General features: G+C 44.1%; 1 long non-coding RNA gene and 1 other non-coding gene across 2 annotated transcripts in view; one reads left to right on the top strand and one right to left on the bottom strand.

Annotated features, from left to right (window-relative positions):
- The first annotated feature begins 4,382 nt into the window (after window positions 1-4,382).
- TRNAK-UUU (transfer RNA lysine (anticodon UUU)) lies at window positions 4,383-4,455 on the top strand. The gene has a single exon. It is a non-coding gene; the product is annotated as a tRNA-Lys (tRNA).
- Window positions 4,456-21,448: 16,993 nt separating this feature from the next.
- The window catches only part of LOC119187287 (uncharacterized), a 44,619-nt gene continuing 41,237 nt past the window's right edge, over window positions 21,449-24,830 (bottom strand). Inside the window, exon 7 of the long non-coding RNA XR_012884258.1 lies at window positions 21,449-21,766. This is a non-coding gene — a long non-coding RNA (uncharacterized LOC119187287). The remainder of the gene's footprint in view (window positions 21,767-24,830) is intronic.

The raw sequence follows: 24,830 nt of genomic DNA, 5'->3' as shown, positions 1-24,830 counted from the left end.
TGACGAGGGCGACCGTGAAAAAAGCGAATTCGTGACTCCCGACGGGCTTTACGAATTTAAAGTGCTGCCTTTCGGCCTCTGTTCCGCTCCCGCCGCATTTCAACGCATGATGGACACCATACTTTCTGGACAAAAGTCGCAGACGTATATTGTATACTTGGATGATGTCGTTGTGTTTTGAGGCACGTTTGACGAACATCTTTCAAGGCTAAAAAGCGTCCTCACTGCGATAGGGAGAGCAAACCTTACTATCAAGCCCGAAAAGTGCTACTTTGGGTATCAGGAACTCAAGTTTCTCGGCCACGTGGTGAGCCCGGAGGGTGTTTGACCAGATCCGGAGAAGTTGGCTGCCGTTGCTGATTTCCCTCGTCCTGGAGACAAGAAGGCTCTTCAGCGATTCCTCGGACTCTGTGCCTACTACCGCCATTTTGTCGAAGGATTTTCAAAAATTGCGGAACCTCTTACAAGACTGACACGGCCAGATGTACCCTTCGTATGGATGTAAGAGCAACAACAAGCCTTCGTAGAGCTACGCAATCAACTGCAGACAGCTCCAGTGCTGGCACATTTTGACGATACTGCCGACACTGAGATTCACACGGACGCCAGCAACGTAGGAATTGGAGCCATTCTTGTTCAATGGCAGGACGGCGCAGAGCGTGTGATCGCTTACGTGAGCCGTAGTCTCACAAAAGCAGAGGCTAACTACTCTACCACCGAAAAAGAGGGCCTAGCAGTCGTTTGGGCCATTAGCAAGTTTCGACCCTACCTATACGGCCGGCCATTTCGAGCTTTCAGTGACCACCATTCGCTCTGCTGGCTTGCCAATCTACGGGATCCATCAGGCCGCCTCGCCCGCTGGAGCCTCCGCCTTCAAGAGTACAACATAACGGTGGTCTACCGATCAGGACATAAGCACACAGATGCTGGCTGCCTGTCTCGTGTTCCCATTCCCCCGACATCATCTGACACTGAACACGATTTACCGTTTCTTGGCATCGTCGATGTGGTACGGATGGCTGACCTTCAACGTGAGGACACTGAGCTACTACCTGTCATCCAGTATCTTCAAGGAGAAGACGCTATCGTCCCACGCCGGCTCTCACGTGGATTAACATCGTATCGCCTGCGGAACGATGTTCTCTACAAGAGAAATCTTGAGAGCAGCCAGGAAACTTTTCTTCTCGCCGTTCCAATGGCACTGCGTGAGGAAGTTTTGCAGGCGTGCCACGACGATCCTTCTGCCGTTCACTTAGGCTTTCCTAGGACATTAGCACGCATCCGACAAAGTACTACTGGCCACAGCTGTATTCGTCCGTTCAGCGCAATGTCCGCAACTGCCATGACTGTCAGAGGCGTAAAGTTCCACCCACAAAGCCCGCCGGCTTCCTCCAACCTGTAGATCCACCTCGAGCACCATTTCAGCAAATGGGAATGGATCTTCTTGGACCATTCCCTACGTCATCCTCAGAAAATAAGTGGATAATCGTCGCAACCGACTATCTGACTCGCTATGCAGAAACCAAAGCTGTGCATAGTGGAACTGCAGTTGAAGTCGCCAGATTCTTCGTCCACGACATTGTTTTGCGTCATCGTGCACCTGCCGTTCTCATAACCGATCGCGGAGCATTTATTTACGGCAGAGTTAATGCGACAAGTCACCAAGCTGACGCACACTAACCACCAGAAAACAACAGCTTATCATCCCCAAACGAACGGCTTGACGGAGAGGTTAAACAAAACAATTACGGACATGCTATCTATGTATGTTGATGAGCAGCACAAAACGTGGGATGAAATTTTGCCGTACGTCACGTTTGCTTATAACACCGCTGTACAGGAGACCACAGACCTAACACCATTCGATCTTGTTTATGGCCGTCGCGTCACAACACCGTTAGACGCTATGCTCCCCGTAGACCAGGACACCAGCGGAAATGTCAGCGTTGAGGACTTCGTTGAGAAAGCCGAGGAAGCCCGCAAGCTTGCACGGAATCGCATTCGCACGCAGCAAGATGTCGACGCTCGCCGTTACAACCAAGGCCGAAGGAACGTCCACTATCAACCAGGTGACTATGTATGGGTGTGGACACTAGTTCGACATCGTTGGCTTTCGGAGAAGCTAATGGGACGCTACTTTGGCCCTTACGAAGCTGTGCGCTGCCTCAGTGACGTGAATTACGAGGTAATTTCTCAAAGCTTGGATACCAGTTTAAACCGAAAACGTCCACGTCTAAAAGTAGTCCAAGTAGTACGGATGAAGCCGTACCACCCCCGCGAGTTATAAACTGTTCAAACTTTTTTATTGTCCACAACAGCGCGGGCTTATGTGTTTTTTTGTTGATGTGGCCATCTTTTTTTTTGACCATCTCTCGCATCTTAGTCAATCGACCGGGACGGTCGCTCTTGAAAGGGGGGAATTGACGCAAGGTAGGCTGGCAACTATAGTGGCCAACCTCTGAGGAGGATGACGAAGTAGTTCTGTGGGCGCGTGCTCTGGTGTTCGTGCTTTTGGCCTTTGGTCAAGAAAGCAAATGCACTGAATTTGGGCCTGCATTCCTGTCCATTTGTGACCATATGTGAATATTGAAGTAGGAGTGTCGGTCGTCAGCGCCATCTATTCCTGCTCACGGCTGGTTATTTTTTCACCCACTTTTCCTCCTTTTTATTTACATTCCATTTGTTCTAGTAACTTCCCCTATACATTCTTGGGCATTACTGTCTGTTAGATCTCATTAATATTGTGTCAAAACACGGAAAAACGAACCCTTAGGCATACACCTTTTTCCCTTATTCATTAACGATGGTCTCGTACTGGCAGCCTTGGAGTCATTAGGTTGTATACGAGGGACTATTGGCCAGCTGCCCACTCGTAATAAGTTTACGTGCTACGTGAAGCTACACATGCGCATAAAGGGGTGTTTCACACTCGCCGCTTGGCTTATAGATGGCGCTGACCGACACTCCTACTTCAAAATTGACATATAAACCCCAAAAAAGTGGATGGAGGGAAGGCCGCTGTGATAGCTCAGTTTTTAGAGCATCGAACGCTTTATTCGACGGTCGTAGGTTCGATTCCTGCTCACGGCTGGTTATTTTTTCATTCGCTTTTCTTTCTTCCTATTTACATTCCATATGTTCAAATAACTTCCCCTGTACATTTCTTGGCATTACTGTCTGTTAGATCTCATTAACATTGAGTCAAAACACGAAAAAACGAGCCATTCGGTATACACTTCTTTCCCTTATTTATTAACGAGGGTCTCGTACTGGCAGACTTGGTGTCATTAGGTTGTATACGAGGGACTAATGGTCAGCTGCCCACTTGTAGTATGTTCACGTGCTACGTGATACCACACATGCGCATAAAAGGGTGTTTCGCACTCGCCGCTTGGCTTATAGATGGCGCTGACCGACACTCCTACTTCAAAATTCACATATAAGCCCCAAAAAAGTGGATGGAGGGAAGGCCGCTGTGATAGCTCAGTTTTTAGAGCATCGAACGCTTTATTCGAAGGTCGTAGGTTCGATTCCTGCTCACGGCTGGTTATTTTTTCATTCGCTTTTCTTTCTTCCTATTTACATTCCATATGTTCAAATAACTTCCCCTGTACATTTCTTGGCATTACTGTCTGTTAGATCTCATTAACATTGAGTCAAAACACGAAAAAACGAGCCCTTCGGTATACACTTCTTTCCCTTATTTATTAACGAGGGTCTCGTACTGGCAGACTTGGTGTCATTAGGTTGTATACGAGGGACTAATGGTCAGCTGCCCACTTGTAGTATGTTCACGTGCTACGTGATACCACACATGCGCATAAAAGGGTGTTTCGCACTCGCCGCTTGGCTTATAGATGGCGCTGACCGACACTCCTACTTAAAAATTCACATATAAACCCCAAAAAAGTGGATGGAGGGAAGGCCGCTGTGATAGCTCAGTTTTTAGAGCATCGAACGCTTTATTCGAAGGTCGTAGGTTCGATTCCTGCTCACGGCTGGTTATTTTTTCATTCACTTTTCTTTCTTCTTATTTACATTTCATATGTTCAAATAACTTCCCCTGTACATTTCTTGGCATTACTGTCTGTTAGATCTCATTAACATTGAGTCAAAACACGAAAAAACGAGCCCTTCGGTATACACTTCTTTCCCTTATTTATTAACGAGGGTCTCGTACTGGCAGACATGGTGTCATTAGGTTGTATACGAGGGACTAATGGTCAGCTGCCCACTTGTAGTATGTTCACGTGCTACGTGATACCACACATGCGCATAAAAGGGTGTTTCGCACTCGCCGCTTGGCTTATAGATGGCGCTGACCGACACTCCTACTTCAAAATTCACATATAAGCCCCAAAAAAGTGGATGGAGGGAAGGCCGCTGTGATAGCTCAGTGGTTAGAGCATCGAACGTTTTATTCGAAGGTCGTAGGTTCGATTTCTGCTCACGGCTGGTTATTTTTTCACCCACTTTTCTTTCTTCTTATTTAGATTCCATTTGTTCTAACAACTTCCCCTATACATTCGTTGGCCTTACTGTCTGTTAGATCTCTTTAATATTGTGGCAAAACACGAAAAAACGAGACCTTAGGTATACACTTCTTTCCCTTATCTCAATATATATATGTATATATACATATATATACATATATATATATATATATATATGTATATATAAATATATATATATGTATATATATATGTATATATATATATAAATATATATATATATATATATATATATATATATATATATATATATATATATATATATATATATATATATATTTCACTACGTGGTATGCTAAATTGCTATCTTCATTGGTAGCATACACCACTAGCCAATCCCAAGATCACGTGAGGCACCGTGGGATTTTTCATCACGTCCCGTTTACGAATAAATGATTGCAATGGTTGAACTGCGCAATATCACTACCTTGTGGAAAAAGAAACTAAGTACAGAAGGCGTTGGGGTGTAGTGTGAGCTTGAGTGCGCGAACACGAAATACCGTAGCCTGCCTATCCCAAAGTCTCTGACCTACAGTAAGCTGAATCGAAACATCTTTTTCGCCCATGTAGATACAGCCGCAACAGATGTCTCATAAGGTTTTCTCACGTTGTCGCAGGGATGACGTGACCGTGGTAGTTATTATTACGTGCGTGTTGACGGTGCGCAGCCTGTCAACCTGCAAGGCAATGCCTGCAAGTGCCTGGGATCCAAAAAACAGCATGATGTCATCGATGGTAAGTGAGCCTCTGTCCTGGGCACTGTCTGTCCCCTTCCCCCCATAAGCTTGAAGTATTCTTTTGAGAACAACATCAAAAATAGGATTAATAGGCCTAAAAAAGTTTGCCAATCATCAGAAACCAACGACGCACTCATGAAAAGCATATAGAAAGGGAGGAAGAGCTGCCATAACACTAAAAACGTCAGCTATTTCAAGTTAGTTGTATCATTGTGTTTGTTTCTTTGTGCGTGTAAAAAGCAATAGTAATTTTTATTTGCTTCTAGCAGTCTTGGTGTAGTTTAGCGCTCAGTCTTTCATAAGTGAAGATTTGAAAGGTTGCTGTTTTTATTGCAAAAGATAATACAAGATATCAAATATACCCACTCGTGGAGTGTGTTAGCTGTGGTCAGAGTAGCACTGTATTCATTGTTGACTTGTATAAAAGAGTTGTGTGCTTCAGCTGTGTGTGTCTCCTTGTTTTATATGATGGACTTTTGTGTGACAGCTATAGATGAAGGGTGTTCTGTTCCCACTAACAACAATAACAACAAAAAACAGATTGACCTATTTCACCTGTTGCTGATGCTTTCTTTATCATGTTGTCTTGTGACACTCATCGATGTATCGAATACCCTACGCCCAACCAGCAGTACCTGAAAAATAGTAATTATTTAGTGGTGCGTTCCGTTTGTTATCGTTAGCAGTAGCAGTTGATGTTTTAATGTCATACGTGTATCCGTAATCAGCGCATGCAGCAGCAACCATTGCTCAATGTCTACAAAAAGCATGGATTTATAATCTTAAATGTTATTCAACCGAGAAGCCACAGCCTCAAGAGCCGCTTCCACGCACAGACATGGAAGTATAGTGCGGTGATATGCCGTTTACTTGTTGACATTTTAGGAACTGCAACTGTAGTGCGAATATACGAAGAATAAACTGATATTTCTGCTGCGTTCTTTCATAATTTTGAATAAAGAATTATTGAATTCCAAAGGTATCATAGCTGACATATTTTGTAGTTCAAATATTGCATTCAGCTCTTGTGTAAAGCTGTAAATCACTAAGAGCCAGTACTAAAGTGTCCTTTATTGGAAGTTAAAAAAAATTGTGAAATGAATTTAGAAGATCAGTTTTCTGAAGGGGTTACGAAACTTTGCTTCTTTGGTAGCTTTTTGCCTATGGCACAGCGTGATGATTGAATAAATTTCAGTTTAAGCCACAGGCACGTACGGTATTTTTGCGATGACGCCCACATATTGTTTTTCGGGAGGCAATTTTATGAAATCCTTTGTCACGTGTAATGTTCCTTGTAAAGGTGTGCTCGAAAATCACAATTAACCAACGATGACTTCATGACGACCACCTGAAATAACCGCAGTTAAAATGATTCGACTTTCTATCATAACCACGTTTAGAATCAAGAAAAAGAGGGCTTTAAAAGCGGTCTCAGTTGGAATAACTGTATATGCTTCTGACGCAGACACAGCATTCTTTCAAGCATGCCGCGACGTAAAAGCTTGTGCAAAGGACTCACAAATTGTGCACATTCTCTGTTACAGAAGAATACGATCCCCATGAAGACCACATCGTTCGCTACCAACGCAAAAATAGTTGCTTTCGTATTCCAGATGGGCGTGTTGAATTACCATATGCCCGTAAGGTTTGTGAAGCCGGAGTACGCGGCGTATCAACGTTGTACCCGTTTTGCCATAGGCAGCATGCCAGAGGTAAGGGTGTGCTACTTAGCATACGGTTTCTGTAAGTCACTGGTGTGGGTGAACCTGCACGAGAAAATTTGATTTGCGCACCGTAATGTGTATGTACAAAAGTGTAGCAAATGCAAGGCGCCGGAAGACTTATCGTTTAAGTCTAGTATTTCGATACACATTGGCTTCCACTGCAAGTTAGCAACCCTAACACTTGTTGCTCATTCTTGTGTCCGCATAGTACAGTGCCCGCACCAAATTTTCGTCATACTCTCGACAATGTTGATCGCCATGTGGGGTTTAACGTCCCTAAACCACCGTATGATTATGAGAGGTGCCGTAGTGGAGGACTCCGGAAATTTCGACCACCTGGGGTTCTTTAACGTGCACGCAAATCTGAACGTACGGGCCTACAGCATTTTCTCCTCCGCCAAAATTCAGCCGCCGCTGCCGGGATTCAAACCCGCGACCTGCGGGTCAGCAGTCGAGTACCTTAGCCACTAGACCACCACGGCGGGGCGACTCTTGACAATGTAAAAGCATACATGTGAGAAGTATGCGTGTATACATGAGAAGTATACATATAAAGTATACATGTGTATACACGTATACAAGTATACATGATAAGTATACATATAAAGTATACATGTGTATACATGTGCCGGAACAGTTATTGGCCACGCACACCCATGCATGTAAAACATTTACAGGCGGCACTGCCATATTTTTGGAAGTACAGATAACCTATTTTGTGTTCTTTATTTTACCGCAATCGTAAAAAGCCTTTTGTGGATTGTTGGCGTTAGTGTCGTCTTGCTTTCTTTTGATTTATCCATGTGGTTTCGCAGTATATTCTTTCTTAAGGCTTCGTTACCAACTCAACTATCTGCTGGTAATTGTGCCCCGTGATTCGAAGCCTTCCTATATTATCCATATTCATACCTTTGCCTTACTCGTTCTTACGTTCGAGTACTCATCGACTGGTGTTTACTTTACTTTTGTTTTTCACACTAGCACTAGGCGAAGGAACACTGACAAGTAACATTGGTAGGAAACTAAATCATGTACCTATGACGCTAATATAGTCACACAGGACGATGTCAAACTTGTATTCCATGCAGTCACATCATCACATATAAGTGCATCTGCGTAGGCAACACTCGAGTGCTTCGTAAATGTGAATACCTGCGATGTGCTCTAACATGACGAAGAAGCCCCGAAAACAAAAGACGAGGCCTTCTGTAAGGTGGCTAATACTGGCAAGATGGAGTTGTTTTGAGTATGTAATCACAGAGCTCTTTCAAAAAGGGTCTTAATGTTGTGCTGGTACGCATACACTGTCTAATATTGTGCTTGCGTATACACCAATGTTACGTGTGCACAATCACCGTAATAATAGGGTTCAGAACAACTGTCCTAAAGATCGATCAACAAAACTGCTAAGAGTGGCACCTTACCGATTACGTAACATTTCATATACCCTATACAGAAAGAAAGGAACAGATATAAAAAACATTTACTCTAAATATGGTGGCTACCTGCCTCACTGCAGTCCACCCTTGTATGAGAAGTTTTCGATCCTGAACTAATACTGAAGTGGAACAATGAAGCATGTATGCAAATAACCTTGTCTACATGATTCTGTGCACGCCTTGTCATAAGCAGCACTTATGTAGCTAACACCAAAAAGCTATCAATGTCCCAATCCAGCAATTCTGCGTGTCATCGCTCTTGTGAGTAAACTTTACAATTGCACTATTACCGTACTCTCGAAGTTGTTGTATAGAAAAAAAGCAATGCTTACGACGCTTTTGTTGTTGACATATCGAAGATGGTAAAACTGGCACCATAGTACTTAACATTAGTACTTATGCTCGGAAGATAGTCAGTATTTTTTTAACTGTTCGAGTGCAGCGTCAGCATGTTCACTGCGCTGCTGTTACCACGCCAACAAACAGTCATGTTTCGTGTTGAGATGAGTCCTTTCATCGACGCGGCATCTCACAATTTTCATTTCAAAGGAGGGACATGGCTTCTGTACAAGCTTTGAGAGTGGACGATGAAGGCTAAGAGGATGACATCGGTGGTTGATTGAACAAAACGTTAATGCCTTTCCGGTTTGTCCCATGATTGCGACAAGCTCAGCACTCATGCAAGTACAGGGGGATGAATTATTTCTAGGCCACTATCCCATGTATTTTTATGAGAGCATGGCATGGGAGCTTTTCACCCCCCCCCCCATCCATCCATTGGCAGTGCTGTCACAAGTAATGCTCGCTTATAATTTAGAAGGCAAGTTATGAGGTGCGACTTCCTGCGGATTATCAAGTTTAGACTGGGCTATAGAGATTTCCTAATTGTACTCTAGAAGAAAATTCGGTGTTATTTTCTATGGAAGCTTCAACGTACGGGGCTTCAATCATCACCCGAGAGATGGGTAGCACATGGATTTGTCTAATCTTCGTTCTTTAATCTTGTCGTTCCAGCGTGTGGCCTTCAGCCACTTTGTCTCAAAAGGAAGTTCAGAAATTGGTCAGCGGTCTCTCTTCATCACCTTCACATATTTAGGCTCATCATTTCAAATAGGATGATGAAGTTGACAATGGTCCACTGTTTTGTCCAAAAAAAATATGCCTATGGCAACAAATAAAGTTGCAAGTGTGTTAAAAGGCAAGAACACAGCATTTAGACAAATCCTTGCACCACCTATCGTTCATGGGGGCTGAGCGATCATAGTGCCAGAGTTTCAGTGAGTATTGCAGGAAACTAAATGGTCTAGACAGACGTTAATACGGGGTTTGTTGTGAGCGCGACGACCAGCTTAGTGAGTTTGAAGGGTTATTCAGGAGGCCGTTGGGAGATTTGTGAAAGAGTGACGAGTCAGGCAATGTTATCGGCATTGGTCATGAAGCATGCAATATCTGTTGCAGCAATAATTATGAGGCCCTTCGTTTTTTTCGCATAAATATACATAACAATGCAATTGACAAAAAAAAACATGCACCAATGGAAAAACTGTTCAAGCATTGATGATGCAACTAGGTTTTTTTTGTTTTCAGCATGAAACTGTTTATCAGCATGAAAGCGTGGTCCTTCGTTTCGCTAATGAGCAGTTACGTGTTAGAATTTTTGCGCCGTTTCAGCACGTGACACCTCGTCGTTTTGGTAGTGAAACTTCGACATGCAGCAGCTTCGAAGGGTCTTACACTGCCAGGGCAGCAGCAGCGACTGACAAAACTGTTTAGGCGCCACATAAAAGCTACAACGTCTACAGGCGAATATCATGAAATACATGCATCAGTGGAGTGAGAACCATGTAAGAAAAAATTGGAACGCCTATCTACGTTCAGGGTTCAATCTAGGAATTCTGTCTTTCGTGTTGGTGAAGCACGTTGTGGTACACTTAGGCACAGGCATAGCTTCCTGTGTAATCAGGTGAGGGCACCTGATGGCGTTTCTGTTCTCAGATGATGACATTTTAAGCTAGCTTATATGGATCATCCGGGTTTATCATGTACTTATGAATGCCATCTTTGCGCGGGATTTAACAGACGATGCTAACTACTTCAGTTGCCAAAAATGTTTATTCATGAGCATGGTCACTAGTCATCGGGATGGCGATGCGCCACAATGCGTGAACGTTGGCGCATCCGCGTTAACCGGTGCAATAGCTGCCATAAAAATACAGGCACTGTGCAATCTAACCTATATTATTGAACAACAAAGCACCAACTAGCAGTGGGACGACATGATTCCGTTTTGTATTCTACCGACTTTTCTATTTGAGGGACAACCATGTTCTTTTATTTTTCGCGCGTAGTAGATTTCAGTTTTATAGCAGCAGTTACTATATAAGATATAAACAAATAGGTAGATTTGACGTGCTATTACGTTCACTGCCATAAAGGGAGTCATACGAAGCATACCGTGCCCCTAACAAAAAATTATCTGTGATAATCTGCGCAAATGAGCACGTCATTTTTTGATTTACACGTCTTTTTCATCCGTTTCAGTCATGCGAAGGCAGTACCACAGAACTACAAAATGAGAAGGTAATGGCTGGCATTAATACAGCTGTCAACACAACTTTTTTCATTACCTTTGATTCGCTGGACACAATGAAGGAAAAGGTACGACTTCTCATTATTTCGATAATACTGCTTGCCTCGCTAACTTTAGTTTGGCTTGAGGTGGCATCCTCATAGGTTTCTCTGTTTTATAAATAAAGATGACTGCAGGTAAGGTAATTTTTAAAGTTACATTTGATTTCCTTGACTATGCGTGACAAGTGCATAGATTGGAAAGTATCAAAAATTCATCTGATCACCGATGCATAGAATCATCGTTTCGCTCTAAAGATGTGGGCTCGTTTAGCATAAATCATTTCAAAGGGGAAACTAACAACAGAAAACAAACCTATAGAGGATGTTTTCAGGCTGATACACGTCACAAAAGAAACGCGAATGCCCAGTGGCAGACATTGTTACAATATTATATAGAGTTATACACGGAAGGACTGTGGTTTGAGTATGAGATGTGTCGTAGTGTGGCTCTCAGGAAATTTAGACCAACTGGTGGTCTTTAATTGCACTGAAATTACGCTATACACGAGTCTCTAAGAGTGCTACAGTTCATATTTACCACTGAAAGAAAATATTTCAAGGAAATACCTTCATCGAAAATTTTATATCTCAGCATGACTGTTCGCTCAAGCCCAATGATAAATTATACGCTAGTGTCACCGTAGGAATGAATAAATGCAAGCGATAGGAACAAATTGTATTGTTCATATACACAAAGCGAGAGATTACCTTTATAATAGTAATCGCGATATTTATGTCACCATTATAATAAAAGATACATGAGTTAAAATCAGAAAGACAACCAGAAACCGCTAATACCCTTTTTATGGCTGTGAGATGTCACGTTGATTGTCACGATAAGTTAAACGCACTGAACTGGTTTGGCACAACAATAAACTTCAACCCAGAAAATGTACCTGTGGTACTCTTGTGAAATAAATGTCCACACGCAAATGAAAGATAGAGAAGATGTGATTTATTTCATGGTCAGGGATGAAAGCACAGTGGACAAATTCATTCTGCTTGTGTACAAAGTTTGCCCTACCACTCACAGCCTTGTAAATAATCATGACGCACCTTTTTTCTCCTAAACAGCACTTAAATATAATAAAACAAAGCCTACAAAGATGAAGTTGGCTCTCCCCATTGGGCTCGAAGAATGAGAATGTGTCTAAGTACATCGCCCAGTTGATGATTTTGAATTACTGTCGAAGCACATTTTCTTACCTCAAAATCAGTGCCTCTAAGAACAAAAAGAGATGATGTTGGGTGTGATGGAACTAGCTAGGTGATTCAGAGATTAAGATATCTACTCTATATCAGTGTAAGTGTCCATATTTCTGAATTGCTATGCTTGGCAGTAATGAACTCATCGTGTCTGAATGATTGCTGAGTCATTTGTTTTTCAAGCAATTATTGAGCTCTTCTTAATCTTCTTTTGCAGGCTCATTTAGTTATGAGTAGCAAGGACAGAAAGCACAAATTCACTTGGTTTCTCTTCAATGTGCACTTGACGGATATCACCAATGTTTGCTTCACACCAAAGCCAGGAGTAGCTCCCAGTACGGAGATGCAACGCTTGAAAAAATTCAGAGAGTTCTACTACGCAGAGAGCCAGAAGTACATAGCTGGATGAACAAGCGAAACGGTGGCCACCGATTATTTGCGTGAAACATGCAGCCCGAGTTGTTTGTTTTTTCTTTTTTCATGGGGAGGGGGGGTCGCATGAATCCATTCTCATTCTCACAAAGAGAATCATACAATGGCGTTGTAGGCGGGTCTCTGAGATAGTTTGGTTACGTTAATTAAAATAGTTGCCACACAGCCTAAGCAGCTGTTGAGTGCACTGTCTGTGATAGCTGGAGACATATCTCATCTTTGTGGTTTAGAGGATATGTATGTGTACGCCTCTTCGTGGTGCAGCACTGCTGCACAGTATCGAAGGAGCAAGTAATATACGAAGGCATCTGGCAAAGTGTTATCTGTATGTGCATTTCATACACATGAAGCAATGTATCGGGCGCCTCAAATAAAAGATACTTATGCGTCAACATGACAGAACGATTAGGTTTAAGGGTGGGCTGTTTCCCCCTTTATAGTGAATACTGCAGTCATAGAGATAAAAGTGCAAAAGATGTCATTTATGTTTCGGGAAGAGTCCTTTAGCGGCGAACGGCAATTTATCACAACCTACGCCGACGTTCTGCAGTGGTACAGAACGAGCAGACGCCTCTACCCACCACCTCACCGAGACCTACAATGCAGAGAAGCAGCCACACTACGGCAGCTGCAAGTACAAGCAATATAGACCCCCGTCTGGGCAAAGCACGTTTGCCCGGAGGTTTACACCACTGATGTATGCCAACACTGCAAGAAGGCGCGAGCCACCCAGAGACACCTCCTTTAGGACTGTGCACCACCGCCGGGTAACCAAGAAGTAATGCCAACTGCCATAAGCAGCAAAATTATCAGCCGAGAGCCAGGCAATCAAAGAGACGTGGTCCAGCACGTGCTTAGCATCCTGGAACGCCAGCGGCCGAAAGCAGCGCCCCCACGGATTTGACGCGAGTAGGTTGCTGCTCCGGGACGTCCGAGCACGCTAGTGTCTCGCTTTAATCCCCCTACCCCTTCCCCCTTTATGCCGGATCGTCAATAAAGTTGTTCCACTCACTAGCGGCGAACGGCAATGGGTTTGGCACATCCGAATTCGTGGAGCAGAGTTACACAGAAACGCTTGGTCCTTGTTGACGAAAACATGCTAGCTATCCTTCGCGTACAGCCGACATTGTGTTTCTTTCATATTTTGTTATTAAAAAGAAAGTATACGTCTTTGCCGCGGTTCACCAAAACATAACTAACATATTTTAGTCACTGATTTGACGAGAATAAAATGAACGCTATCAACTCTAAAAGAGACATTTTGATAGAAAAACAATTGGCCCTGTGTCGGCACGTTTCACTGCAAATGTCGTCGAAAGACGATAGTTTTGCGCCTGCAGAGAGTGAACGAAACGTTTATTTGATGCTCTGCGCTAGAAAATTAGGGAATTCTGTTCTAGAGGCGCCACGTTAGAGTGTCTTTCTCCGTGCAGCGAAGGCAAACGAGCGCACCGAGGCACGTTAGACACGAGCGCTATATGGCAGGTATCTTCGAAAACGAAGGAAGGCGTGCACGCCTGTCTCAAAGGCGATAAGGTGTAGAACGTATAGCGACGGGCAGGTGCCACCACTATGTCGTCTTAGCGAAGCGTTGAAAACACTTGCCTTTTTGAGCATAGCGTTGCATATTCAGCGCAGCGTGATAAACGCTACGGTCTTTAGAATTGTTTATGTATGCCTTCCTTAGTATTAAGACACACATAAGAATATTAACTTGTTGTTATAGTGCCTCGCATATGCGCAATAATTGATTTTTAATTGACAATCTCACAAGTATGAACGCTTAAACTTGAGCAATATTGGTTGGTACTGTGGATGGGGTTGCCCGTTTATGGTATCGTTACGCTGGTGAGACAGACAGACAGACAGACAGACAGACAGACAGACAGACAGACAGACCAAAAACTTTTAAATTAAAAACCGGACCGGGAACAAAATCTACGACTCCTCGGGCAGCGATGGTAAGCGCGCGACGCTCTGCTAACTAGGGTATCGCAACAAGTCAAGGGCATCCTACGAACGCGCCTTGTATCGCTCAGACGTTCCTTCGCGCAAAGTTCTGTCTGGTAGTGGAACGGGGTGGTGCTGTCGCCTGTATATGAGTGATGATAAGAAGTAATGTGCCATACACCTAATGGGGTCAATAGAGACCATTCGTGCACGACGCAGTTAAAACATGGCTCCCTAGAATGCGTGCCGGCAAGCAATCATGCGATCGTTTAAGCATGGCGATAGCAGCGAAGAACCCCCGACGCACTGGCGTTGGGGGCTCTCTTTCGGCGCAGTTATGGCCCTTGCCTTTTTCTTCTAAGCTTGTTACGGCTCGTTCTCGAAGTAGTGCAACGTTCACGTGCACCGACTGTGTTTCACCACCATTTACTTCGAGGGCGATAGCGCAGACCAATAAAGGTCCTGCAGTAAGCGGTGCAGAAAGGCAATGAAGTCGACGGGAGAATAGCGTACCTTGGTGGAGCGAGACAGGGGCCCGCAGGACGTCGAAAGTATGCGTGTGTTCGCGGCGCAAGCTATGAACCTCTGTGTCCCCTAATCCTGTGGCGCATTGGGCTAGTGTGTGCATGAGCACAGGCGTAGAATACACAATTACTCGAGAGTGCTCATTATTACCCAACACATGTGATTAGATTGCTAAAACAAGTGATTGGTGAAGGTGAAAAAACCGTAGACACCACGCCTATCCAAGTGAATTTTAAAATACGCACACAAAAAAGAACGACGTTTTGGCCTCAACCAGGGAGCCTCTTCACGAGTAGAATGCGAACATGTGAGCGAGAAGATAGCGTCATATAGGCTTTAATATATCACGCAGGCAGTGCGCATACACTGATGCTGTTAACTGTCATCGTTCCTCCTGTACAGTACTGCATGCCGAGCAGTGCAGAGGCCGCTGGCTTATGCAGAATTACATGGCGCTACGCGCGAATATTTTAGAGCATGCTCGTGCATATATGAAAAATAAGCAAATAATAACACATTAGTTAGAATTAGTAAGAAGGAAACCGGGCAGGGTGATTGCATGCAAATTTTTCAAGGCTGTAGATCCACCGGCTAACAAACAATGTCCTAATCCTAACCCTAAATCATTGTTCTTGTTGAGAGTGCGTGCGGTTGTCTGTATTATGAATAACCCATGATAAATGTCATCGCGAGTTTTTTTTTCTTTTTAACAAGAACACCTGTCTTCTCCCCGTCGTTTAAGTGTCTCCCTGAATCACGGTCTGAGAAGACACCGATATAAATATTTGCCGGCTTCACGCCATCGTTGTGCTGCTTGAGAAGCCTTTAAAAGCAACCATTCTTATCAATATACACGTTGTGAGAATCCTGGTGCGCGAGAACGTACACAGCACCAGGGAACTTTGGGTAATTTGTCCTTCCCACGGACGAGTCATTGTCACTGTTTCTGACCTGGAACATGTGTCACATTGTCTTTGTAGGAACGTAGAACGTGGCTGAAGGCTGAGGTAATAAAAGGATATAGGGTATTCTCGCGCACTCTCCATCAAAGGCAGCACAGGGCATGTGCGGACGTGCCATTCGCCAGTCGACGGCGTTCAAGAATTTGAGATAGCCACAGGCTCACAATTCATGCCAAACCAAGCTTACGTCGGGGGCGTATAGTCTTCCTGCCGTGTGCAGCTTTTCTGCGCGCGTCGTAAAAGTGCCTACGGCTTGTCACTTTCACCATGCATAATTCCGACCAGACGGGCATCCATCAAACTTTAAACTTCAGCAGAAGTGATGGATCATGCTTCAGCCACGAGGTGTTTGTTTCCAGCAGAATAATGCGTGCTTGCACGAAAATGTCACTTAAGCTTATAGGGCGAAGCAACGGATGTGATAAACAATTTAGGACGTCACACGATGAACGGGAAACAGCTCGATACTTGCGGAGCTTTGCTCAAGTGAAAAGAACACACACACACACACACACACACACACACACACACACACACACACACACACACACACACACGCACGCACGCACGCACGCACGCGCGCACACACACACACACACGCACGCACGCACGCGCGCGCGCACGCACACACACACACACACACGCACGCACGCACGCACACGCGCGCACACACACACACACGCACGCACGCACGCGCGCACACACACACACACACGCACGCACGCACGCGCGCGCGCACGCACACACACACACACACACACGCACGCACGCACACGCGCACACACACACACACACACACACACACACACACACACACACACACACACACACACGCACGCACGCACGCACACGCGCGCACACACACACACACGCACGCACGCACGCGCGCACACACACACACACACGCACGCACGCACGCGCGCGCGCACGCACACACACACACACACACGCACGCACGCACGCACACGCGCGCACACACACACACACGCACGCACGCACGCGCGCACACACACACACACGCACGCACGCACGCGCGCGCGCACGCACACACACACACACACACACGCACGCACGCACGCACACGCGCGCACACACACACACACGCACGCACGCACGCGCGCACACACACACACACACGCACGCACGCACGCGCGCGCGCACGCACACACACACACACACACACGCACGCACGCACGCGCGCGCGCGCACACACACACACACGCACGCACGCACGCGCGCACACACACACACACGCACGCACGCACGCGCGCGCGCACGCACACACACACACACACACACGCACGCACGCACACGCGCGCACACACACACACACGCACGCACGCACGCGCGCACACACACACACACACGCACGCACGCACGCGCGCGCGCACGCACACACACACACACACACACGCACGCACGCACGCGCGCGCGCGCGCGCGCGCGCAGGACAGTGATTTATTTGCCATCACAGCTCAACTCCCACACCCCGCTGGTCAAAAATTATGTTTAAAGCTAGAGTGTAGGTATACAAAAGACAGATACGAAGGACCGCAAATATCTCTCTCCAGACGCAAGACGACAGTCTTGCAACTGGAGAGAGTGAACAAAACGGTCTTTTGATGTTCTGCGCAAGAAAATCGGTGAATGGTTTTCTGGAAGCGCTGTGTTAGAGTACTTCGAGCGTGCAGCGCAGGCGAACGAGTGCATATAGCCACGTCACGCGTGAGACATGAGCGCTATCTGGCAGTTATCTTGAAAAACGGGGTGCGCGCCGTGCGAGCTCGTCTTTGAGAAGGCGTAGCACGCAATGCGACGGGTAGCAGCCACCACCGTGACGTCTCAGCAAAACGTTGGAAACACTTGCCGTTTTGTGCAAGCGTTGCATGGCTAGCACAGAGTTATAAAGGCTACTATCGCTAAAATTTCTTATGTATGCCTTTTTTAGTAAAGAATACACATACATAATGTTGACTGTTGTAATGGTGCCTCAGATATGCGAAATAATTGCTTTTTAATTGACAATCGCAAAAGTATGGACGCTATACCTTCAGCAATATTGGTGGGCGCTGCCAGCTGGGTCGGCCATTTAGAGTATTGTTTGGTCAGTGTGGTTCCGTTTAGGGTACCGATAAAGGTGGACAAACAGGCAATTGTACAGAGAGACAGACATATCAAATTTTTTGCGTTGAAGGTCCCGAAGAAAGACTATCGTCTTTGAAACTAACAACTATCGCATTTGTAATTTCACCGTTTTTTTTTTGGTTGCTGCGAGCGTCTACGGCACCGGAACCTCCTTGTTGAGCACTGCGGATCGTGGTGACCCCTTTGCAATTCTGCTGCGCGTGGTGTTCGAAAAATTGCCAGGTGTTAAACATCACGAATGGGTCGATAGTCGATGACTTCAACACAGATGTATTGAACCTTAGGACCCAGCTTTGCTGTATCATCAGCATCCACTTCGTGGACTTTCAGTGCACGTATCGAAATCTGTTGAAAAGAAACCAATGAGCGTTGCTTCAAAGCGCGCCCTTCGCACCACCGCGCTGGTGGTGAACAACACGTCGAAGCACTTCCGGAATCTGGGTACCGGTAGCGGTAATTGATTGCCTCTAGCATTCAAAGAATGACTGACGTGTGGCAGAGCTGCCTAGCGTGGCATGCAGGCTTCGGAGTGAATGGTAGCAAGTCCTAATGCTGTTGGCGCACTTAGAAAACTGTTTGATTTGTTTAGGCTTTTTGATTTATATATACATATCCGGAACATGATGGTGACGGCGATGGCAAAAACTTCTCTGAGTGGTTCCATGTAATGGCTATTGCAATAAAAACACATAATGTCGTTGAGGGAGCAGTCGAGTATTTGTAACCTTGAAGCGGGGCATCTTGTGCTCTCTCTGGAGTGGCAGATAATACGTAATGCATAGAAAAAAAAGAACTGTCAAGAACTTTACATTTACAATAATGAAAGCGTCTGTCCAAGCCTTCCTCGAAGAAGCGAGTAGGGTACATATAGAATCTAGTAGTGCCACTTTGCGTCTCCGTTTACGTCACTTGAAGGCGCAATATCTTATAGATAATATTGCTGTATCAATTGATTTGTGTATGCACGTGTTTCTTACTTTCTATGCATCACTAAGGTTTTTTATTGCATAAGAACTTATATGTCAACTTTATTAAAACCCTGTGCGTTGTCGTATTGGTCATAGGAGACATAGCAAAATAACTGCGTAAAAAATATTCTGAGTAGTACTGGGTTTGAGAACATGAAGTTTATGCCCGCACGCACCAGAGACGGGAGTTTTCAATATCGCTAACGTCCATGCTTGCCAAATCTTGAAGAATGTAATTCCTGTGAATGCTGGAAATGCTGTGTACTGTTTACGAAAATGAATAGCCAGCGCTGCAACAAAAATGACGTTTCACGAACATTACGGTCTACTTGAAAACCAGTTCCGAGACCTAGCCTGGCTGTGTGGTAGAATACTTGATTGCCACACATAATGTGGGGTTGCATTGCTGCTGGAACCATGATATTTATTCTATGCGTTCTTCGGTCGACTGTCCCAATGCCAGATTTTTTGGAGGCGAAGCTTCTTAGCGCCGAACTAGTTGGCGTCCATCACACCCCACTAAACACAAACCGAAACTAAATACCTGCAAGAGAAATGGAAACATGTGTAAACAACCAACCTTGTGTGTAATAAGCTATATGAGAGCACAATACACGATCACCAATGCCGTCCATCTGTCCGTTCGTTCATGCATCTGTCCGTCCGTCCGTGCATGCGTGCACACGTCCACATGTCCGTCCGTTCATTCATGCGTCCATTTGTGCGCACTTTATACTAGTCGGCGACTTCAATGTAGAAATTATGGATCTTAAAACCTATAGGTTCGACCACTAGTCTTCGTAATAGTTGCGAGACGTGGCGTGGCTCTGTGGCAGAATACTTGGTTACCACGCAGAACGCAAGGCTTTGATTCCTGCGGGGACGCTGGCATATTTTTCTTCACAATCGTTGGATCAACGCAGCCGATGTCAGCTTTTTCTTAACGCTCACGCGTTAAAATTGCACATAAGTTTTACTAACTGTCAATCACCAGTGGCACGTACTCGCCCGCGCTTATGTAGATAGTCATCTAGATACATAGACATACGCCAAATGTGCTTGTAGTACGCAAAGCAATGCTTCGCAGTTAAAATGTCAAAATCGAGTCACTTGCGATAGGTAATCAATTTGTCTTCTGTAGCAGTCCCACTTGAAATTTGAGTGTGTTCTCATTGATATCACAATAGTTGTCATCAGCAATGAAGTGGTCACTACTAGGACGCCAATCAATCCTTCCTATTCGCGATCACAAGTAACGTGGTCAGTAGGATGATCTCATACATTCTTTTAACATTGCATCATGGACATCAAAGGAAGACTCAATAAAAAAGCGATTCATTTTCTTTGTGTAAACTGTGACATGACCAAGTCACTAGTGATAAGAAATCACTTCGTTTTTTATGTCGGTTACAGTTACATTTCGAAGGTTTACAAATCGATATGAAACGAACTTCCAATAAGTGAAAACTGCTATTGTCACCATTGCGAGGCGAATTTCTCCAACCTCGAACGAATTTCCAGTGACGTTCTCAGATGAATGATCTTGTACAATTTTGTAACATTGTGTCCTGAGTATCAAATAAATGGTCATTCAAATGGTGGTGAAGTTTGGCACGTAATATATAGTATGACTTAGACAATTGGGTTAACAACTGGGATCACCTTTATGGTAGTCGTACATCTAATTTAAACCTGTAATGTGTGACATCAAACGTTGTCGTTAAAGGTGCACCGTGGTAGTGATAGCTAATCACACTGACGCATTTGCGATCACGTCTACTATTTTGAATGATAGTCTCGCACATTCCTGTAACAGTAGTAAGAAATGTCACTTTGGTTACAGGAATTTTTAGTAGCATTGACTGTCAAAGCTAGGTTTTGTGGCACCTTTGAATCAAATTGTACGCTATCTTTCACCGTCTTTTTTACCAAATTGTGCAATATCTTCGGAAAGTAACGAAAAATTCTAACAAAAATTCAGGAACGTTTGCTTGCATGCTTCTAATCTGTTGCCCGGCACTTCCTTGAACTATTGTAAACGCATAATGACCCCACAAATTTTGTAAAATTTGAACATACTGTGGTTGGCCAAGTAGAACTGATTTTCGTTCCAAGTTGAAAAAAAAACTAACAGTTCTACACGAAACGTCTTCTTGCAACCCGTTTCACTTCGTTCTTGCAGTGGTATTTTTGCGATCAACGATTGTGCAACAACAAATGCGTGCAAAAAACATCTTTTATTGATTGATTGGAGGAGATGCTGGTGCAAAATTATGGTGCCGGCTACTCCTTAGCCCTTGAGTGAAACCTGAACACGTATCTTAAAGTAAAAACATAAACATCCTAATCATGTAAGACTACGCGTGAGTCTTTATTATGCTGGAGGTACTCCGCTGAAACCCGGTTTTCTCTTCTTCTTCGAGAGGGCATTATGTTTTTCATGTAGGCCAGCCAATGCCAAATGGCACTCGTGAGAAGTAGTACACCATTAACTGGTAATTGAGAATGTCGAATATATATCTCGAGTTCTTGTTGCCTGAAAAAAATTAAACGTGGGGGTGAATTTATTGGCTCTCCCTCTCCTTTTACTCTCTTTTCTTTTTTCTCTATTTTGTACCCTTCCCTAATTCCCAATATAAGGAACCTAAGATGATGTCTTTTTGAGTAGCCTTCTCGCCTTCTCCCTTTCGGTCTACATGTTTGCTTCCTTTTCTGTGACAATTTATTATTGTGGATAAATAAATTGAGGAGGCCTACGTTGTTGACATATTTTTGAGTTTGCACGAAAAACTCGCTTGGACGTTCAAGTATTTTATGCTGTTCTTAGCGCTAATTTATAAGCGCTGAATATCTGCTAGTGGAGGCAAGAGCACTAAAATGGGCGTTAACGTCCTTGTGCTAACATGGAAATAGAGCATCAGACACCGTCTTCAATTGTTGTGAATATCGTGAACCAAATGTATTGCGCTACTCCTAACAGAGGTGCGACTTCTGGCTCAATTTATTAATTCTTTCAATGGGGAAGAAATGAATTATATGTCGGTGACCTTGAACAGCCCGCCACGGTGATCTGTGTCTAGGGTGCACGGCTGTGGATACAGCCTTCGTTCTGGGTTTGATCACGACCGAGGCGTTTCAATCGGGGTAGATGAGAAATGGCAGAGACCTGTTTACTGAGTGATGTCTACGATCAATGAAATCACTAGTTCGTCGAATCTTTTAGAGCCAAACCAGCGTTTCTCATAATAGCATTTTGGCTTTTTAACGTAAAACCACAGATGACATCATAATTATTGGCACCTAAATGTATAGATGATGTTCCAGAAATGATGTCAGTTTAAAATCAGATGGTAGTCGGAAGCTTCGGCCTATGCCACACTAATGTTGTGAAAGCTCAAGAATTTGATGTACTAAGTTTTGATAAGTTCCTGACGCGTACACTAATTGTGCATGACATGAAGTAAGGCTGTAGCCATTATTTATAGTGCTTTCTTTCTTGTTGGTGCTGATATTGCTATTTGCTGCTTAAGTTATGCGCCTAATGAGTCAATTCCTCAATCCATGACGGTACGAATGAAATTCAGGCTTAACCACGAACATCGTCACTTTGTAATCGCGGGGAGGATCTTACATCCCAAGAAAGTTGAAGTTTCAAAGAAGTGTGCTTTAGGCTCTTCAGTAATTGCTGGTGTGTGCGCACAGTATTGAATTTCGATATTTTTTTGAATATATGTTGTCGAGCAGCAAACACGGTAAATAAAACTAAGTCTTAGGAATTGCAAGCAGCTTGATTTCCATCGTCTATGGCCCAAAGCCAAAATGTTTTAATGAAGGCAACCCACTCACATCAGATAGCGTGGCTTCCTGTTACGGTTACAAAAAACATATTTCTGCCTGCTCATATTTTGGGTCGATATATCAGTTTTGATAATATTACACAATGATACCACATGAAAATAAATTTTTGTATGAATTCAACAGTCTTATTGTTTTACTCGTAATAGAGGGCATTGTTCTACCGCTTTACATTCGGTCTGATTCCACTGACCGGCTCTCAGTTAGCGTTGTGTGAATTATATGAAATAATAAGGAAAACACAAGGAATCATTTCAGAACGTGTCCGGGAAATATAGTAAAGAGAACGCAATCAACTTTTTTTCCTTTTTCAAGAAGAAGACTCAATAGAAAATATGTGTCTCTTTTTGATAGCTGCAGAGAAACCTGAGCCACATGTAGCGAAGCTATATATCTTGGTAAGCAATGTGTTTATCAATGAAATATAGCCCCATTTTGAGCCAAAATATTTCGAATTGTTCTGCTTGAACCATTCCAGAATATATAAATGCTTGAGCAGGGCTAATACATACCACCAAGACAAAAATTCTAGATGTGGAGTGGCTTTCGTTGCTTAAATGCTTCGAAGCGTGTCTGCACTCCTCCTTTATTGCTGCATTATAGCTTGGTGTACATTTTAATGTCGCATTGTATTCATCCAATAAGACGGTGTGAGCTTGCATGTGCACTTCATGTAGCTGATAAGTACAAAGACAATATGAAGCTACCATATCTCCCGTTGTCATCATTGTGTCACCTTTAGTGTCCTTCGATGAGCAACTATAAATCTTGGTTGTGAATGGCTCATAGAACAACGCATTGCGTGTGGACGGTTACACAAGGGCAGCACACTGTTTCATCTTTTGCCCGGTCTCTCAGCAGTCGTGGAGCACAGCTCCTTCATCATTATCAAGCACCTAGCCCGCCATAATTTTTTTTCTGAATGCTTGCTCCCTTTATCAATTTAGTATGCGCCGTCAGAAAAACTCCAAATTCGCAAGATAGTGTTTCGAAGCACTCATAATTTTGTTCCAAGAAAGAAAATGAAAGAATGTGATGTTTTGTGTGATTTTCAGTCAAAAATATGTTAACAAGTCTGTCTCTAACTACCTAATTATTCTGCCACAAGCCAGTTTTACTTCTTGCATGAAAATAATTGAAAGTTTGGCGTGAATCATTTGCACAGTTTCCTTTCCGGTTGTATTCATACCGAGCGGACAAGAAATAAACTTTTCATGTCGGTCCTGGAATGCAGCACACCGAAGAATCGTCGAACACGGGTAGTGTTTCCAGCAAAGTGGTCTTACGCAGCACTATGGAGCGCAATGAAATTAATTGAACAATAGCTGTTCACTCAGAAAGCCTGCAGGAATGCTAAAGCCGAGTTTCAGGCCATTTGAACAAACATGCGGCGTGTGACGCATCTTTGAATTACATGTACACGATCCTGCACACGCTTCATGAAGGGGTTCAACTAGGAATGATTACTTTTTCGACCCCTGGTATCATATATGTGAACATAACTGTGCAGGTGCTAAGATCAGGTTATTAGATAATGGTCCACAGCTTCTTTACATCCAAAAGCCAGATGGCAGCACTTATCTTGCGCTCTTGGTTAGTGTTACGAGTCTCTAGAGCTTAGAGAAGCTATGCATCCATCAAGGCACACAGCGCGAGTACTGAGCGGTTGGTCAATCGGTTTCTAGCCTTAGAAATGATTTACAAGTCAGAGAAGCTATTGGAGTGTTGATAAAGGGCAATATTTT

The sequence above is a fragment of the Rhipicephalus microplus genome, chromosome 6 (assembly GCF_043290135.1).
Source record: "Rhipicephalus microplus isolate Deutch F79 chromosome 6, USDA_Rmic, whole genome shotgun sequence".
Classification (NCBI taxonomy): Eukaryota; Metazoa; Arthropoda; class Arachnida; order Ixodida; family Ixodidae; genus Rhipicephalus; species Rhipicephalus microplus.
Note: the sequence above shows the minus strand (reverse complement) of the source record. Positions and strands in the feature narration are given on the sequence as shown.